This window comes from Rattus norvegicus, chromosome 20, assembly GCF_021556685.1.
Source record: "Rattus norvegicus strain SHRSP/BbbUtx chromosome 20, alternate assembly SHRSP_T2T, whole genome shotgun sequence".
NCBI classification, from domain to species: domain Eukaryota; kingdom Metazoa; phylum Chordata; class Mammalia; order Rodentia; family Muridae; genus Rattus; species Rattus norvegicus.
In genome coordinates, this window is record NC_141553.1 from 45313962 (window position 1) to 45335160 (window position 21199).

General features: G+C 38.5%; 1 long non-coding RNA gene across 3 annotated transcripts in view; it reads left to right on the top strand.

The window, feature by feature from the left end:
* The window catches only part of LOC102550301 (uncharacterized), a 191783-nt gene extending 181888 nt beyond the window's left edge, over nucleotides 1–9895 (top strand). For all 3 annotated transcript variants that reach the window (XR_015645248.1, XR_015645249.1, XR_015645247.1), the window contains one exon: nucleotides 8918–9895. This is a non-coding gene — a long non-coding RNA (uncharacterized LOC102550301). The remainder of the gene's footprint in view (nucleotides 1–8917) is intronic.
* The last annotated feature ends 11304 nt before the right edge of the window (nucleotides 9896–21199 follow it).

The window sequence follows — 21199 nt, forward strand, 5'->3', positions numbered from 1 at the left end:
TCATTTCTGATTTTGTTAATTTGGTTATTTTTTTCCTCTTTCTTTTAGATAGTTTAGATAAGGGATTATCTACCTTGTTGATTTTCTCAAAGAACCAAGTTCTTTGTTTCACTGACTCTTTGTATTGTTCTCTTTGTTTCTGGTTTATTGGCTTCAGTCCTCTGTTTGATAATTTGATAGTAAACATGGTTACTAGTTTTCTGGAAATGATTGCACAATGGGTTATTCCTATTAAACTGAAATGCCATCCTGCACACCTTTAATACATCCAACCCTAGTTAATCCTACTTTAATAAACCTTAATAAATAACCTTCAGGACATGTCTGTGATGAGTATAGTTTTCAAATGTTACAGGTCTCTTGCTCAAAAGTTGATGTTGCTCCATTATAGCAGTTTGTGCTTGATGGTTATTTCGAATTCATTTCCCTACTGGGTCTTGATAACTCTACAATTCTCACTCTTCACTGAGAATATAGTCTACCCAACCTGGGAGCAAAGCTGCGAGAGCAGCTTCGTGTTTTATCTTGACTTCAAAGCAACCCAACCGAACCTCTATAGAGCCAGAGCCCTCTACAGAGTATGGAGTGGCATTCAAACAGTGTAGATCCAAATTCAAACTACAGTTCCAATCCTCACTGGAAATGGATGGTAAGAGGTGCAGGATGCCAGAAGACAGAGCATGTGTGAGAAGTAAGTGGAAGTATAGAAGCTTCCTGAGGTCTGTTCCCTGATGCATGACTTGGTCTGAGATCCTGCCCATGTCTAGATGTGCTCTGCCTCAAGCATAAATGTAAAAACGTCTCAAATTTAAGTAAAATTGAAGGACTCACAAATCAAAGCTTCTCTTTATACTTCTCTGTTTCCACATTTGTCCAACTCAGTCCCTCTGTCTCTCAAATTTATACTAAATATCACCCACAGAAAAGCTTGCCCCAGCCAGCCCTTGGGTTTTATCCCCTGATGCTGCTCACCTCTTGTATAATTTTCAACTAGAGCTAACAGCACTAACATCAGACAGCATGCTCTACTACATTTGTTTGTCAGTTTCCCATATGTCTCCTCCACAGAACAGGCAGGGACTGTGAGATTTATGGCTACATTCCTGGCCCCCAAAGGCATACCGTACTTTGCAGGAGGCACTGGCATATTTGTTAAATAAATCAACAAAATTTTCCACAAACCAAAACATATGAGTTTGAAACTAATTCTAGAGGAAAATGCTTTTCCATGTGCTAAAACAAAGACAAGCTCAGAAAAATGCAGCATATCCTCACCCTGTTTGGGAATCACTGTGGGGCTACAAGAGCACATTCGTTTTAAAATTGTCTTCAAACTCAGTGCAGGATTTAGCAATTCTACATCAAGGATGTGTGTATGTTTTCCTCTTTGTTTATGTTTCTCCATGTTAAAGTAGACCACAGCCAGTTCTCATCTTTCTTTTGGTCCCAAAATTTTATGGAAAGGCCAATTGAAGGCATTAGTTAAAGCAAAAATGTCTTCCCCTTGTGATCTTTCTGTATCAGGAGACTCATGAGAGTTTCTTAAGTTTATGAGAGAATTGCTTTTATTTTGAAAGAAATAATATTCTTGCAGCTACTAAGTGTTGGTTTAAAAATTTACAAAGTGTGCTATTGATTTAAGGTCAATTTGAATTATTATTAAAATGCTTTAGCAAATGAGTGGATTTTAACACAAAATACCACATGGATTCTTTTATTTTTCTTGCATAACTATGAAACTTAAAAAAGAATTTCCTATTGAAATCTAAGAAGTGACCATAGATTAAGCCCATTAAGTGTACTTGATGCCCAAGGATGAAATCCCGAGTTCAAGTTCCAAGCAATTGTGTAAAGGACTGGTATAACAGCTCATGCCTGTAACCCCAGGATTGTGGAGTAGAGACAGGCAGATTCCAGGAGCTTAATGGCTCTGAAGTCATCCTAGTCAAAATGGTGAGCTTGCAAGTTCAGTGAGAAACCCTGGCTCCAGGGAAGAAAGATATTAATAGGGGAAGACACCCAACTTCCCTATCTTCTTGATATATATGTATTAGGGCTTTATACACAGATACATGGATATACATGCATGCATACATCACACAACACACACACACACACACACACACAAAGTTAATTACTAAATTCATTGAAATATCTTTTCTGTAATCACTCTCATCCTCCGAATGAATTCTCATACTGGAAATTTCAGATCAATATCTCTATACACTTTCTCCCTTGATAATCTTCCTTATAACCCATCGTACACAAAACCTGCAAATCTTTGCTTGTCAGCATCTCTCTCTCTCTCTCTCTCTCTCTCTCTCTCTCTCTCTCTCTCTCTCTCTCTCTCTCTCTCTCCTAGCACTTGACACATCTCCAGTTTCTTATGCAAATTCCTGCCACAGTACCAGATGGCATCAGCCTTTGGTCTTACTGTCCATCCATCAAATTACTTCTTAATCTATGCATGAGGGAATTTAGATACTATTTAAGATTATAAATCTCCACCTAGGAAGTGACACTGTGTAATTACCAGGGGGCTCCATTTCAGAGTTGGGGAGTTCATTAAAGAAAATCGTATGCTTCTTTTTGTTCTAGAACTTTCACGTGTGCTGTTAAGTTGCTAGTGTAGGATCTCTCCATTTCTTTACAAGGGCACTGAGTGTTATGAATTTTACTTTTAGCACTGCTTTTATTGTGTCCCATAAATTTAGGTATACTTTGTCTTCCTTTTCATTGAATTCTAGAAAGTCTTTAATTTCTTTCTTTATTTCTTCCTTGACCAGGTTATCGTTGAGTAGAGCATTGTTCAACTTCCATGTCTATGTGGGATTTCTGTTATATTTATTGTTATTGAAGACCAGCCTTAGTCAATGGTGATCTGATAGGATGCATGAGATTATTTCAATCTTCTTGTATTTGTTGAGGTTTGTTTAGTGGCACATTATATGGTCAGTTTTGGAGAAGGTATCATGAGGTGCTGAGAAGAAGGTATATTCTTTTGTTTTAGGGTAAAATGTTTAATAGATATCTGTTAAATCCATGTGGTTAATAACTTCTGTTAGTTTCACCCTGTTCTGTTTAGTTTCTGTTTTAATGTCCTGTCCATTGGTCAGAGTGGGGTGTTGAAGTTTCCCACTATTATTGTGTGAGATTCAATGTGTGTTTTGAGTTTTATTATGGTTCTTTTATAAATGTGGGTGCTTTTGCATTTGGAGTACAGATGTTCAGAACTGAGGCTTCAACTTGGTGGATTTTCCTTTGATGAGTATGATGTGTCCTTCCACATCTCTTTTGATAACTTTTGCTTGAAAATCTATTTTATTGGATAGTAAAACAGCTACTCCAGCTTGTTTCTTGAGATTTATTTGCTTGGAAACCTTTTTTACAGCCTTTTACTCTGAGGTACTGTCTGTTTTTGTCACTGAGGTATGTTTCTTATATGCAGCAAAATGCTAGTTCCTGCTTGCGTATCCTGTCTGTTAGCCTATGTCTTTATTGGGGGAATTTAGTCCATTGATATTGAAAGATATTAAAGAGCAGTGATGGTTGGTTCCTGTTATTTTTGGTGTTGGAAGTGGTATTATGATTTTGAGATTGTCTTCTTTTGGGTTTGTTGTGGGAAGATTAATTTCTTGTGTCTCCTTTGGTGTAGTTTTCCTCCTTGTGTTGGAGTTTTCCTTCTAGAATCTCTGTAGGGCTGAATTTTTTGATTTTGTCATGGAATATCTTGGTTTATCCATCTATGATGATTGAGAATTTTGCTGGATATAGTAGCCTGGGCTAGCATTTGTGTTCTCTTAGGGTCTGTATGACATCTGCCCAGGATCTTCTGGCTTCTGGGAGTTTCTGTTGAAAAGTGTTTTCCTGAACATCTAGGCTGGTTCCGTTCCATGATTATTATGATTAGTGAAATAATAAATGTATAAGTAAAAGTATCTCCATGATCTGTTGTCTTAATGTCCCTTGACAAGCTGGTACAGCTGGGGGTATGGTAGTTTGGTTTAAGTTTTTTTAGAAACCTTTATACTTATTCTTAAAGTGGCTGTAAAATTTATATCCATACCAAGACTGAATAAGCATTTATTTTTCCTGCAGCCTTGTCCACATCTATTCTTGTTCCTTTTTTTCTTTATGATTAGAATGAGATAAATTATCAAAGCAGTTTTAATTTTAGTTTCATGAAATCTAAAGACATTGAATGCTTTCTCAAATATTTATTGACCATTTGTGCTGCTTCTTTTGAAAATGATTATTCGTCTACTTATTGATTGGGTAATTTGTTATTTGGGCTCTTAATTTTCACAGTTCTTAGTGTATTTTATAACTTCTGATGTGTAGCTGGCAATTACTTTTTCTCATTCTATAGACTGTCTCTTTACCATGGTAATTGCTTTGCTTACTACACTGAGGTTTCTATTTTTGTCTAATTTTATTGATTTTATTGGTTAAGTCTCAGGAGTATTTCTTGTGCTGCTTAAAATCACTTCAGAAAAAATCCTTGCCTATGCCTACATTTGAAGTATTTTACCTATAGTCAAGGATAAGGCTGAGAAATCCAAAGATGCTTGGGACTGTGTTTAACACGATTGATGAATTCTACAACCTCACCTAGTGCTCCTGAAATTCTTTCTGGGATTCTCGAGAAAGAAACACTCATCTAACAAAGATAATCCAATCACAAAAGAACACACTTCGTATGCACTCATTGATAAGATACAATTTACAGACTACATGAAGCTCAAGAAGAAGGAAGATCAAAGTGTAGATGCTTCAATCTTTCTTAGAAGAGAAAACAGGAATACTCAGAGAAAGAAATATGGAGGCAAAATGTTGAGCAGAGACTGAAAGAAAGGTCATCCAGAGACAGCCCTACCTGGGAGATCCATCCCATAAACAGTCACCAAACCAAGACAATATTGCAGATGCCAAGAGTGCATGCCGACAGTAGCCTGATATAGCTGTCTCCTGAGAAGCTCTTCCAGAGCCTGACAAATACAGAGGTGGATGCTCACAGCCAATTATTGAATTGAGAATGGGGTTCCCAATGGAAGAGTTAGAGAAAGGACTGAAGGAGCTGAAGGGGTTTGCAACCTTGTAAGAAGAACAACAGTATCAACCAACCAGACCCCTCAGAGCTCCCAGGGACTAAGCCACCATCCCAAGAGTACAAAGGGAAGGACATATGTAGCAGAGGATGGCCTTGGCATGCATCAGTGGGAGAGTGGGAGAGAGGTCAATTCTCAATGCCCCAGTGTAGGGGAATGTCAGGGCAGGGAAGTGGGAGTGTCTGGGTGGGTGGGTGGGGAAGCAGCCTCATAGAAGCAGGGAGAGATAGTGGGTTTCTGGAGGGGAAACAGGGAAAGGGGATAACATTTGAAATGTAAACAAAAAAATAGCAAAAGAAGAACCATTCATCTAAACATGCAAATGACCATATAGTTTCAGTCCTTCCTGCCTGAGATCCAACATCATTTCTAGCCCTTGGGAGTTAAGGAGAAATATAGCTTTACATTGCCTAATGTAGCTCAAACAGATTGGTGTTACTTCTAGTCAAAGGAACCACTTTTAAGATAATTTTTTTAAATTTATTTAATACTTAATAATAATTCTTTGGTTTCCGGGCAAACATCCCCCTCCCCCTCCCCTTCCTTATGGGTGTTTCCCTCCCAACCCTCCCCCCCATTGCCGCCCTCCCCCCAACAGTCTAGTTCACTGGGGGTTCAGTCATAGCAGGACCCAGGGCTTCCCCTTCCACTAGTGCTCTTACTAGGATATTCATTGCTACCTATGAGGTCAGAGTCCAGGGTCAGTCCATGTATAGTCTTTAGGTAGTGGCTTAGTCCCTGGAAGCTCTGGTTGCTTGGCATTGTTGTACATATGGGGTCTCGAGCCCCTTCAAGCTCTTCCAGTTCTTTCTCTGATTCCTTCAACAGGGGACCTATTCTCAGTTCAGTGGTTTGCTGCTGGCATTCGCCTCTGTATTTGCTGTATTCTGGCTGTGTCTCTCAGGAGCGATCTACATCCAGCTCCTGTCGGTCTGCACTTCTTTGCTTCATCCATCTTGTCTAATTGGATGGCTGTATATGTATGGGCCACATGTGGGGCAGGCTCTGAATGGGTGTTCCTTCTGTGTCTGTTTTAATCTTTGCCTCTCCCTTCCCTGCCAAGGGTATTCTTGTTCCCCTTTTAGAGAAGGAGTGAAGCATTCACATTTTGATCATCCGTCTTGAGTTTCATTTGTTCTAGGCATCTAGAGTAATTCAAGCATTTGGGCTAATAGCCACTTATCAGTGAGTGCATACCATGTATGTCTTTCTGTGATTGGGTTAGCTCACTCAGGATGATATTTTCCAGTTCCAACCATTTGCCTACGAATTTCATAAAGCCGTTGTTTTTGATAGCTGAGTAATATTCCATTGTGTAGATATACCACATTTTCTGTATCCATTCCTCTGTTGAAGGGCATCTGGGTTCTTTCCAGCTTCTGGCTATTATAAATAAGGCTGCGGTGAACATAGTGGAGCACGTGTCTTTTTTATATGTTGGGGCATCTTTTGGGTATATGCCCAAGAGAGGTATAGCTGGATCCTCGGGCAGTTCAATGTCCAATTTTCTGAGGAACCTCCAGACTGATTTCCAGAATGGTTGTACCAGTCTGCAATCCCACCAACAATGGAGGAGTGTTCCTCTTTCTCCGCATCCTCGCCAGCATCTGCTGTCACCTGAGTTTTTGATCTTAGCCATTCTCACTGGTGTGAGGTGAAATCTCAGGGTTGTTTTGATTTGCATTTCCCTTATGACTAAAGATGTTGAACATTTCTTTAGGTGTTTCTCAGCCATTCGGCATTCCTCAGCTGTGAATTCTTTGTTTAGCTCTGAACCCCATTTTTTAATAGGGTTATTTGTCTCCCTGCAGTCTAACTTCTTGAGTTCTTTGTATATTTTGGATATAAGGCCTCTATCTGTTGTAGGATTGGTAAAGATCTTTTCCCAATCTATTGGTTGCCGATTTGTCCTAACCACAGTGATTTTGTAGATGTGTATATGCACCTAGGACAAATAAAATATATTTTGTATACACCAAGCATGAGGCTTTCAGGAACTTTGAGATGAGACAACAAAATCTTCACTGATGAAACATTTTGAGACAGGCACAAGACCCTATCTCATTGTCATCCTAAAAGTCAAAACTAATGGGAAGGTAAAGAATGTTTCTCACATTTTATTGGAATCTCATTAAACTGTTCACTGGGGAAGCAGACACAGCAGACCTCCATTCAGAACTCCTGAAATCTCTGCAAGGTTTCTCATGTGACCTCTAGTAACTTTAAAAGATTATTGTGGAGGTTGGGGATTTAGCTCAGTGGTAGAGTGCTTGCCTAGCAAGTGCAAGGCTCTGGGTTCGGTCCCCAGCTCCGAAAAAAAAATATTATTGTACATTGACCACATAAAAGTCATAAAACCAAAAGGAAATTGAAAGCCAGAGGCATTGGTTTGTACAGTAGACACAGTATTTCTCCACAAACTCCAGGAAGTTCTTCCAGACTTTAACTGCTTGTGGCATCCTTCTGGCTGTCCAAGAAAATGGGACGGGATGGGATAGGGTAAGGTGGGGTAGGGTGGGATGAGATGTGGTGGGGTGGGATAGATGATCATATAGGCATGGTCTATACCACACCCAGGCCTGGATGTCTTTTTTTGGAAGCATATCACTAGCCACTAAATATGCTCTTCATTTTCTTTGTTTCCAAATCACAGCATATACCCTGATACAAGGAGAAATTTCTAAACTAATAAAAAGCATTAATTTAATTTCAGCAAAGCCAAAGAAAACACAAACAGCATAATGCTAGCCTTATTAACATATATGTGCAGATTTAAATGGACCCTCTTTCACTCCCAGATCTAATAATGAAGTTGTATAACACTTCTGCAGTAAATACAACATCAAATTACCTGCACATCTTATGATTACTGTAATTATTTTTAGGGCTTTTTTGACCTATATAATATAACCTTTGGTAGAAAAATCAGTAAAATTATTTAGAAGGCAGAGATTAGTGGTTATATTTTTTTCACTATGAAAAATGTACTAAAACTAAAATAGTAAAAGAGCTGTCAAAGATAAATAAACAAAAACTCAAATACAGTGTAACTTTGTAACTAAATCCCTCTTAAAATAATCAGATTACTTTAATCCTATACTCTGATGTTTACCCTTACCTATTACCATATTTGTGAAATCTGAACTTCTCTAAGCTTCCAGGTAAGACTGTGCATTTTGGTAATTATCTTTCTTTGGATTAATCTCTTGAAGATCTACACCCTTAGGTATTACTTAAGCAAATTATGATCGTTCATGGCTATGATTTTACGTTTTCTGAACCACAACCAGATGACATACATGAAGCTATACTTGTTGTAATAGTGTGGCTTTTGGCAAAGCTTGGTCTGTGTATATGGAAAGTGTTCTTGGATATTGACATACTCAACCTCTGGCACTGTTGCTATTGGGAAGAAGTTGTACATTTGAACACAGTAAGCACTCCCTTGCCTAGCATCTCAGGAACAGAGGTCAATGGAATATGGTTTACTTCAGTCAATAATTTACTGCAGAAGGAAAATAATTATAGAGTCCAGACCTGGGGAGGTGGAGATTGCAATGACCACATAAACCCCTTAAACTAATACTAAAATCTAATTTTAAAACATTTTATATTCTCTAGTAATATGAAAAATAGTGGGGTTCTAGCTAATAATAAAAGAAATTAAACCAATAGAGTGCATGTTTCAGATGCACAAAGCCCTAGGACAGTTCCCATCAATCACACAAGAAACATTTGTAAAGAAATACTAAGAAATTAGCGATGCCATCTTTGATTTGTTTGTTTTTTTTTTATTTTGTGTCTTTCAGGACAGATTTACCTCAGTATCCTACCATAGCAAGGATGTCTGAGTCACTGGGGATAGTGCACATCCAAAGAAGATCCTGATTGCTAATTTTCAGCATTACCTTGAATGAGAACCATGTAGACTAGACCAATTCAATTTCATGTCCAACACAAAATGAATAGAAACTTCTAGCGCTGAAGTATTCCTGAGCTGACTGCTGTATTCAGGTGCCTTGTCCTGGCTCTTAGATATCTCAGTGTCTTAGAAACTCTAGACAACACGGTCACAAAAATATTGAAGAATTTAGTTCGTATCTATACATTATCTAAGAACAGATCCTTTGCTAGACATATAGCTCTCAAAGAGCCCTTAAAGCTGAAACAGCAATTGTAGTATTACCACCACAAACCCATTTGTGTTATCAATTTATTTATGAAACAATGAGCAAATGCGCTGTTACGTTTTGCTAATGGGAGAACACAGAAATAAAAGCTAAGAGACTTATCTGCTCTTGTCACTTGATTTACATTAAACAGAATATAGCCTGTCTCAAAACAGCGATGCCCCCCCCCAATCCTTTGTTCTAATTCTAATTAAGACATGATTTCAAGCCCTAGTATTTGGTTGAAGCCATACTTCATAAAGGTTGGCAAACATCTCCACTAAGAAATATCATCTTGAATGATGACCTCTTTAATTCTACCCTTGACCTGAATGAGGAGCCCTTTGAGCTGACTGGATTGTTGGCCTTTTAACCAGATTTGAGCAAATGAAGGCAGTTCCATGCTGTGAACCTTGATATATTTTTATGAGAAACTAGAGATATTAACATTTACTTAAACTATCATGTTCCATTATCAACATTCATCTTTCCTTATGAAAATGAAAGCTTGGCTTAGGCCTGACTCTGGGTCATAGTTTTAGATCTAGAGTCCAAAGACGCAGGAACTAAATGGTCAAGGAATTAACTTGGGCAAGAAATGTGTTAGAGTCAAGTGATTCTGGCTATAGCTGTCCACCAAGTATTGCCAGTTGCAGATAAGTCTGTGCAGTAAATAACTTCACACCACTCCCTATGTAATATGAATTATCCTCCTGTAGAATTATAATGAGGACCTAACACAGCAGCTTTATTAAATAATGAATGCAATTCTGTGGAAAGTACTTATAAAAATAGAATTTTTAATTATTTAAAACTGATATTCTGTCATTTATTTAACAAAGTATTGACCATGTCCTCATTAGGGCAGTTGTTAGCATTTCTTACTCATTATTCTTTTTTTCCCCCATCTTTATTAAATGGGGTATTTCTTATTTACATTTCAAATGTTATTCCCTTTCCCGGTTTCCATGCCAACATCCCCCTACCCCTACCCTTCCTCTTCTATATGGGTGTTCCCCTCCCCATCCTCCCCCCACTACTGCCCTCCCCCCAAGAATCCTGTTCACTGGGGGTCCAGCCTTGGCAGGACCAAGGGCTTCCCCTTCCACTGGTGCCCTTACTAGGCTATTTATTGCTACTTATGTAGTTGGAGCCCAGGGTCAGTCCATGTATAGTCTTTTTTAATTATTTAAAACTGATATCCTATCATTTATCGAACAAAGTATTGACTGTGTCCTCATTAGGGCAGTTGTTAGCATTTCTTACTCATTATTCTTAACTATATTGGTTATAGATACAAATTTTCATACAAATGTACAAGTAGGAGAACAACCAATGTTGGGATAGATTATTGATTCCCAAATCAAAGCACGTGTAAGAAGCACTTGCAGGGTTTGCTCAAATTATTCAATCTGAGTTTTGCCAATAGGTATGGGGTGCAGCCTGAGAATGTATTTTTGTAAGTTCCCAGGGTCTACTTCATAGCACATCATGCCCAGCCCTTGTATGCAGTGGAAACCAGAGTTGACATAGGTTAACGCATTGTCTCCATTGAGAGAATCACTGAGGCCAATGTCAAAGACAAAGCCATCAGGCAAGAGTAGTCCCCAGCCTTCCCTACCCGACCCTGGAAGTGTCTCAGCCAGAGCAATAACAAAGGTGAAATAAAGGAAGTGATATAAATAGCAAAGGAGGAGGTGAAAGTACCTTCATTTGCAGGAAATACAGTGCTATAGGCAGGAGATCCCCCCAAGATACCACACTGAACAAAGTAGAACATACAAAATCCACACCCAAAAAATCAATAGGATTTATCTATACCAAAGACAAGCTTTCTGAAAAAGAAACTAGAAAAGCAATTCCATTAAAAATAGTCTCCCAAATAATCCTGGAATATATCCAACTAAGAAGTGGAAGTCTTAAACAATGAAATATTTAAAACAGAAAAATAAAAATAAAGATGGGACTAGAACATAGAACAACTTTCCGTGTTTAGGGATTTTGAGGATGAAAATGGTCAAGTATCCATCCTAACAAAGCCACCTATAGAACTAGTGTATTTCCTACCAGACTCTCAAAACAATTCTTCACAGAAATAGAAGATAGAGCCTTAAACTCAGGTGAAAATCTAAAATATTTCTAGAAAAATACTACTCTTCAGAGATATGGTAATAAAATGAAATTATGAAATTCGCGGGCAAATAGCTTAAGCTAGGAATAAGCACTTTGTATGTAACCTAGACCCAGAAAGACAAACATCACATGTGTTCTCCAATTTATATCTTAACTTTGAATGTATATATATATATATGTATATATATATATATCCATATGTGTGTGTGTGTGTGTGTGGCATTTGAAATAGCCATAGAGGTCAGGAAATTTAAAAGAAGCCATGGGTGGGACTTTCATAAAAGGGAAGAGAGCAAAGTGACATAAAGGGAGAAAGGGGAGTAATGGAACAGAAAGTTTTAAATGGATTGTGGGCTGGAGAGCTGTGTAAAGAAGAGATCTTGATTAGGGTTAATTAACACTAAAGACCTTCTGAAAAACTAATATGGACTATGTCTGCCAAAGTTTCCTGAAATATAAACATATACATATATTTAAATAGGTTATATGGTTCCGTAAGCAGCAATATCACAACCAGATTAACAAACAAAAGACCAGTTCCAGGAATACATTACCTTTTTGTAGAGCTGTTGGCTAGTGAGGTCCCATAGACATCCAAACGTTAAGATTATCTCCACTGCTCTTCGTTATTCTCCAGAACTTAACAGTAAGTAAGGCCATGTTTGAGTCATAGAGTATGCATGAATCAAGCTGGTATTGACTTAAGAGATTCATCCCTTTCAGCTAGCTCTCATGGTACTAGAACATATAAACATACATTTATTTATTTACTTGTTTGTTCATTTATTTATAGAATAAACAGTTTGCCCCAATTCATGGGAGATGTATTGCAACATCCTCAAGAACATTTTAAACTATAGAATAGTTATGAACCTTGTCAATTTTGTGTAGTAAATAGTAAATTATTATAATTGCAATGTTCTGCTCCAGTAAATGTTATCTGAATGCATGTATCTTGTGATGACGAGACAAGACAACGCCTTTGAAATGAAAAACACAGAAGGGAACAACTAAGTCCTGCCATGTTCTCCTCCTTAGCTTTGCAGCATGTGACCCAATGGCAAAACCAGCATGATTCTTTTTTTTCTTAAAAACTTCAGAGATAAAAGACCTCTTCCTGGCACTCATTCATGATTTTGCTCCATAATTTCATAAAGAACTTTTCACGTTTCTTTTAATTACTTCAATATTTCACTCATATACTAAAATAATAATTCTTGAATGCCAGGAACTACTCTTAAATCTTGTTTGTAATTTTCTACAGATTATGAGACAAATGAGTGCCCAAGGTTTAAGAGGATGATGTACATGTAAATAGAATAGAATAAATGAACTGTCCATCATACACTATGAAGACTTACTCCTTTGAATGAACCTGTATCAAACTTTTGGAAAACATCAAAGAGCAATGTATGAGTTCTTTAAAGTTCTTTTTAGCAAACTTTGCAAGAGATAAAACCAAAGTCTTTATATACAATTCCCACATAAGAAGACTCTTAAATGGGAACTTCCCACTGTAGGTGGAAATGCTTCATAATTCCTAAGGGAGTTTTTGTTTTGGTTTGTTTTGACATAATATTGATGCCTATTCAGATCGGCTTAAGAGGAGAGAAGTGTAGGGAGAAGAAAGTTTTCAAACTTGATTAAACTATGTCTTCTCAATGCTTTTTTTGTTCTACCAACTTACTCTATGTGAGCCATTACCAGGAAGAAGAAACTGTATTCCAAGTGCTGTATCTAGAATGTGAAGCAGAAGAGAAGAAAATCCCTCTTCTAGTGCCTTTCTTTAGATTGAAGTTATCCTACATCCAAGAAACCTCTCAAACTTCCCCCTTCTTCCAGTGGACCTAAGCTGAGTTCATGCTTGATTAGGACTCTCTCTTTGTTTTTATATTTATATTTTGTTGTTGTTCAAAACATGTATTTTCTGAATTTCCAAAGGGTCTTTTTCTGAATTACTGACTTGTGAGAAATACCAGCTTTGAACTCAAATTTAGTCCACCCACAAAGTAAGAGGAGGAATCCAATTCCCCTGAGCCACTGTGCTATGTAGGCAAGGAGTAAATTTCTGGTGAGCATCAAATACTGCTATAAGTGGAGCTAAAGAAATGTCTGGTGGAGAGGCAACTGTCTACTACAGAAAACCTCAGACCTTACGCTGGATGGCTCCAGTGTAAGAACAATTGAAGAACCTTTGACATCCTGACACTACCTTTGCCCTCATAGATATTCTCCATCCTTTGACTGTAAGTGTACACTTCATAGGTTCAAAATGCCGATGCTTCCCGCTGCAATGGCACTCATGAGGTCCAGTGGCCAGTTTGCTAGCTGCTTTTCCTTTGATGACTGGAGACATAGGAGTTGCAGGTAGCATTCCTCCCTCCCCATTACCTGATAGGAAAAATCACACAAGGGTCAGACAGTACATTAATGATTCAGGAACATTTTGGTAACTTTCCTGAGGAATAAAATATATTGGGCTTGGGAAATAGTAGGTAAAGGAACCTGCCATTATGCTTGATTGTATGAGTTCAATGCCCAGGATGCACACAAGGGAGATAGGGAAGTAACTGGCCTCCACAAGCTTTTCTCTGATCATACTCATACCATGGCACATGCCATACACACACACACACACACACACACACACACACACACACACACACACACACACGAATAATTAAAATTAACATACTAGTTATCTTTCAAGTAACTTTCTGGTGTCATGTCTCTGCTCCTAAAAGTCTCCTCTACTGCACTGTGCAGGGATGTCACCCATTAAATTAAGGGAAAGTCGTCCTGAACACTATGCTCAAGTGACACAAGATTTGCAGATAAAACACCCATAAATCTGTTCACAATTTATGCTTTCAGGCTGTCTACAATCCCATGTTGTTTGTTTCCCCATAGCTGTTTCATACAGGATTGTATATCATACCCTTGAGGTAAATATTTCGCTAAAAACTGATTTGTGGTATGAGTCAGCAAGTGTTTTATAGGCATTGGCAATTCTGTTGTATGAGATACTTTTTCTTTAAGTACTGACTTTACATGAATTGAGATTGGATTCTGGTGCCTGAGTTATCTCATTCAGGATCATACTGTTCATAAATTTAAGAATTAGAATACGTGTCGCTCGTATTTTATTACACTGAGTGAGGATACCCAGGCAAAGAAGTCAACTGCTGTATTTCCCTCTTACATGTAGATTCTAGTTTTGCTAACTTTCTGTGCTTAAGTATGGTATCTGTAGGCTCTGGGAATAAATAAAGGATCCAAGGGAAAGCAGGGCTAAGGTGTTATATAAACGTAGATGGAAGAAATACAATGTAAGGGTTGGAAAGTTTACACCAGGATGTCTAGGGTGAGAGAATAGGCTGGAGAGACAAAAACCCAAGGATATATAAAAATCCATATAGAAAATAAAGAACTACTCTTATGATAAATTAAAAATATGCTTTTTAAAAATCGTGTGAATACAGACAGAATACGGCAAATATATAGGCGAATGCCAGCAGCAAACCACTGAACTGAGAACGGGACCCCCGTTGAAGGAATCTTAGAAAGGACTGAAAGAGCTTGAAGGGGCTCGAGACCCCATATGTACAACAATGCCAAGCAACCAGAGCTTCCAGGGACTAAGCCACTAACTAAAGACTATACATGGACTGACCCTGGACTCTGACCTCATAGGTAGCAGTGAATAGCCTAGTAAGGGCACCAGTGGAAGGGGAAGCCCTGGGTCCTGCTAAGACTGAACCCCCAGTGAACGTGATTGTTGGGGGGAGGGCGGTAATGGGGGGAGGATGGGGAGGGGAACACCCATATAGAAGGGGGTGGAGAGGTTAGGGGGATGTTGGTCTGGAAACCGGGAAAGGGAATAACAATTGTAATGTAAATAAGAAATGCCCAATTTAATAAAAATGGAGAAAAAATTGTACATTAAAAAAATTGTGTGAACAGAAGTTTGAATTGATGGATAATAATATCCCCCAAATTCAAAGGATTTTGTTTTGTGTTGTTGTTGTTGTTTTTTAAGACAAAACCTCACTCATAGCACAAGCTAGCTTGGAACTTACCAGGTAGACCAAGCTGGCCACAGACTCACAGCTATTCCACCTGCCTCTGCCTCCTAAGTGCTGGGATTAAAGGTGCCCAGCAGTCACAAGTTTCTAAATGAAAATGCCAATGCCACACACGGTATCTCCCTATGATCGGATAGCCCCCAGGGGTTCCCAAAACGATATCGCTCCTGTTCTTGGCCCCACACCAGAACTAGATGATAGCATCCTATAGTTAAAGACACTCTTCAGATCTCTACTCTTTGGATCAAGACATAGATAAACCAAGCTGGAAATGAGCTGGAAGATTCCTCCTCACTGGCTGCCATTCATAATGGTAGATGGTGGTATGCAAATTGCTCGGGGAGAAAAGCTATCAAAGGTATTGGATTATCAAAGAATAACCCAAATTTGTCTGTGGTTACCATGCATATATCATGTATACGAGCCTGCATGCAACATTATGGATCTGCCAGGCAAGATATAGCCAGTACTGCACTGATAGGACTGTTTTGTGAAGGGGGGAATACCCAACCATTTTCTGATTACATTCAACCTTGCTCTATGGGCAAGAATACATACTGAAGCCTATAGTTGATACGCTCACAGGTTCTAGTTGTATAGTGGTTATAGATATTATATTACATAGAAATGTAGCTGGTCTGCTTCCCAAATATTCATGGTTTTGCCCTTAAAATAGTTCTGCTCTCAACCTTAGTCAAAACAGCTTCATTTTGCAATAACTAATCAAGGGGCTGAGAAAACTGACTTTTGAGTGCTCAACCATAAATTATACAAGTATATAGCCCTCCTCCCCCTGTAAAGCCCAAGGAACATAAGGGAAGAAGAGGCCAGAGGGTAAGAGCCAGGGGACAGGGACAATGCTATGAAACACTGTCTTCTGGGAATGCCATGGCCATTGTAGTCAGAACATACAGCTACAGATCCTTGCAGAATAGTTGCACAAAGAGAGAGAGAGAGAGAGAGAGAGAGAGAGAGAGAGAGAGAGAGAGAGAGAGAGCTATGAAAGGAGGAGATGACCTAATTGTGAAGAAGAAGGAGTCACTGGAAACGGAAAGGGGATAAGAAAGAACAGGGCAAACATGATCACTGATTTTACACATGTATGAAACTTTTGAAGAGCACACTAAAATGCATTTTCTCATTTGACAACAGTCACAAAATGTCCTAATCAAAACATTCCAATTGACTATGCAAATAGAAGCAAATCGAGGGAAATCAAGTAGTTAATGACTGATCTCTTTTTCTTATTTAGCCAACCCCTAATTATGAGAAATAATTGCTTAGTTTCAGTTGGGCTTTCCTCATGAGTACTTTCACAAATTCTTCAGAATAGTTCTCTTTTTATTTATATATTTTTTGAAATATATAGATATATAGATAAATATAAAGTCAAATGTATTCAAGAAATGTTTACAATCCCAGTTCTTTACTCTCATTACATGTGACTGTTGCTAAGTTGTCCTTGATGTCTTCACTCAGCGTGGGATTTGGGGCAAGTTCTAACTAATCAGCCATTGTTTTCAGACATTTTAGCAGTCTGAAGGAAAGGGGTATTTTACCCATGTCACTGGCAAAAGAAGAGAGTCCAATTAATACTACATAGGCCTCAAGCAACAGGTAGACTTATTTCCAGGCATGACATTGGGTCAAGAATAAGATGCTGCCACTTACCAAGCTTGACTGCTTTATAAATAGCATTTGTCAGCCAAGAGAAACAAGGTATGTACTAAAACACAGTAGTGAAATACATTACTTTGTATACTAATTTTAAAATAAATGAAAATGGCATTTGCTAAAAGTAATTATGTGATAGCCATGAAGAGAAAAAAAAAAGGTCTTGCAATAGAGGTTCACAGCTATGCCTGTAAAACATAGAAAATGCAGGAATTTTCAAGAAAAGTAATAAACTAAAAATACGGCCTCTCATGTCCAAACACACAGTTATGCATAAGATTCTGATGATAACCTTTATCCCACTTGAAATAACCATTTATTCTTATGTTTCACATACCTTTTTAATTTTTCTGAATGTTACAAATCAACATATATTGACATCCATTCTCTAACAATGTGATTTTGTTTTTATTTTCAGGTATTATTAAGAACTCTTAGAAGAAGACACAAAGTTATTAGGATAAAGCTATTAGAAACTCAATCACATACCTTTATCTTTCTCCTAACATAATTTCCTCTTTCAATTTATCTGACATTCAGGTATCTTTGCCTTACTAACAAGATAATGGTTTTGCTAGCAATCATATAGCTTCCAGGAATATATATATATATATATATAGATATAGATATAGATATAGATATAGATATAGATATAGATATAGATATAGATATAGATATAGATATAGATATAGATATAGATATAGATATAGATATAGATATAGATATATTCCTTTTACTCTTCCATTTCAAACAGCTTTTTACACTAAATAAATACATTTTTATCTGTTCTTCTTTCCCCCTCAGAAGGCTAGCACTGTCTACATCAGCTTATTCTGCCTTTCCCCAGCTAAACGGGATCCTTTTCCTTCAGATGTGATGTGCCTCCCTCAGCAGGAGACATTAGCCTAAGACCCTTCAGCTTCTGATGCTCTAGAGGTCTTGATTTCAATTTTTTACTTCTGACTTTTCTATCTGCTAGGCCCACACGTGCACTTCCAGCATCTGGCATCTGCTTCTAAGTTGTAAAATACCCACGGTGAACCCAGGCCTAGTGCCAATGTTGAGGGAAAAAACCAGAGTTTTGCACATTTTTCTAGTTAGATAAAAACACCACTTATTTTCAATATTTCATATCTTTTCTTTTATTCACACTTTTTAATTAGGTGTTAGAAGCATCAGCTCTACTACTTGTTTTCATGTTCCTGACAAGACAGCGGCTTAGCTCTGTGGAGGCCAATTACTCCTTGTAACACATAGCTCAGTTGAGTCAGGTGATTCTTGCAATATCCCCAAAACCACTGACAACTGACATCCAGAGCACGACTCCTATGAATCATTTCTTTTGGCTCATCCTGCTCTGTGTCAAACAAACAAACAAAACAAAACAAAAGAACAAAACAACGACAAAAAACAAAAAACTATTATCTTAAGAGGTAAGAGGCAGAGTTCTGTGAGTCATTTTGTCCAACTATCTAAAAAGATAGTAAGAACACCAAATTTGTAGCCCATTGGTCACAAGATTAGATGGTCTGAGAATTATGGAACCTGAAGTTGCTGTGTGAATTGAAAATAATCTTGGAAGTACTATGCTCTTAGCTTTGGGAACTTGACCCAGCTCTAGGTAGAGTTGCACTGAGAAGGCTCTGGTTGCTAATGAGTGACCCTTCAGCCATCGTCACTCTTCTTTTACTGAAAAGAGACACCGTGACCAAGGAACCTCTTCTAAAGGAAAGCATTTAATCAGAAGTTTCCTTAAATTTTCAAAGCTGTAATCTATTCTCATCATGACAAGAAGTATGGTGGCAGGCAGGCATGGGGCTGAGAAGTTACGTTTTGATATTTAGAGAAACATAAGGAGAAGCACTGGGTGTAGCTTTGTCTTTTGAAAACTCAAATCCCACCCTTGGTGACACACTTCCTTCAAGACCACACCTCATTATCCTCCCTAAACAGTTTTACTAACTGAAGACCCAGTACTCAAGCATATGAGCCTGTAAGGGGAGTTATTCTCGTTCAAACCACCATACCTTGTGATTCTTCTCAAAGAAATAATGTTTAAGATATTTGTCCTTGAAGCACCATCTGGCTTTAGCCTCTTCTTCCACCCACTCTTCCTCCTCTTCCTCCTCTTCCTCCTCTTCTTTTGTCCTGTTTCTGGGAATCTCCTTACCAAAGGACCACTCACAAGTTAAAAGTGGCCTCACTAAATTAGCCGACCTAAGTTTTTTTTCCCCATTTACATTACATTCTCCTTCTCATATGATCAACTATTGTTGCATTAGAAAGGTTTGTTCTTTGTAACTACCTAAGCTCTCATGGAACCCCTATAGATGACATTCTTGGGGACAGAAAGCAATAACGATCCCCCAATACAGTAATTTTCAACACATAAAATAATTTCTTATAGATTCAAAAGCCCTGAAGCCATTCTTGTTCCTCCCACCCTTGCTCCTCTCACTGCAGTTTTAAGCGGAAAGTCAGTAATTTCCTTTCCTAGGCTCAGAGCAAACAGTCCCCCATCCCAATCTTCAGAAAAGAGCTCTAAAGAACATAGTAAGAATGACAGGAGCTTCCATTGCAAAATAATGTCTGTCTCCAGGGCTCATTCAAATCCCTAAAGGAATGCATCCAAGACTATTCTGGGAATGATCATGTAAGCCATCAAAACTGTTGACAACCCCCATTCTGACCCTACCCATTTGAATGGAGGCATCTATGTTTCCACCTAATGCCAAACAGATGGGCAATAACTTTGCTGTAATTTTCCTCCATATTGCACACACTGGCTGGTTTTGTGTGTCAACTTGACACAAGTTAGACTCATCAGAAAGGAAGGAGCCTCAGTTGAGAAAATGCCTTCATATGATCCAGCTACAAGGCATATTTTCAATTACTGATCAATAGATGTGGGCCTAGCTCATGGTGGATGGTGCCATCCCTGGGCTGATGGTCCTGGGTTCTACAAGAAACCAAGCTTAGAAAGCCATGTGCAGCTAGCCAGTAAGCAGCACCCCTCCCTCCATGGCCTATGTATCAGCTCCTACCTCCAGGTTCCATCCCTGCATGAGTTCTTGTCTTGACTTCTTCCAATAACGGAAGTGTAAGTTAAATAAACCCTTCCCTCCCCAACTTCCTTTTGGGCCATAGTGTTCATCACAGCCATAGAAACCCTAACAAAGACATTTTGATTTCTCTTTTATGCATGTTAATAAATGTGTCTCTTTTTTTTGCCTATTTAGTCACAGTCAGTATATTCCTGAGACCCTCCAGAGGACACAGGAGAAATTCCACATTACCCCAACAGTATCAGGGCTAGAAACAGGCGTATCCTCACCCTCACAAGCAATGTGGAACAGCTTGATTGTTATTACAACATTGAGAAAGATAAGCAACAGCCAGCTATGACCACCACAAAAGTCCCATCATTAGATGGTCTCACCTACTTTTAGATCACAAGAGTTAGGGCAAACATTTCCTTGTTCCCTACTAACCCAGTCTTCAACCTTTAGATAACGAGCTTTACGAAAGCATCAGAACTCCTTTCATCTCCAAGTTTGCACTTCTGTCCCTTGAACCTACTTTGACACACACACAACCCACATGCCACATATACCCTTCGGATTTCACGAAGGCAGAAGAGCAGACACACCGAGCCTTTCATTCAGTCAGAGGTGGCATCGACTCCTTCAGGGATGAGTACCTACGAGATGGATAAATATGTCGTCGTGATTATTCAAAGTATGACAAGTTGTTAATTGAGTAAAACCACTGTCTCTGATTCTCTTGCACTACATCTTATCCGTGGAAAGAAAAAAAAACAATAAAAAAATCAATAAATCAACAGAGTTGGGAAGGAAACAGTGCAGGAAGACATAATGTGATGTAAAAAATGAGCAGAGGTCTCACTGCCTCTACCCCAGCTCACTGTAAAAACTGCACCTGATAACTAAAATTTCCCTCACAGAATTTAACAGGATGATAAACACCCAAAAATGCTCTCTCTTCTTGTACTTCACTGCCTCTCTTGGTA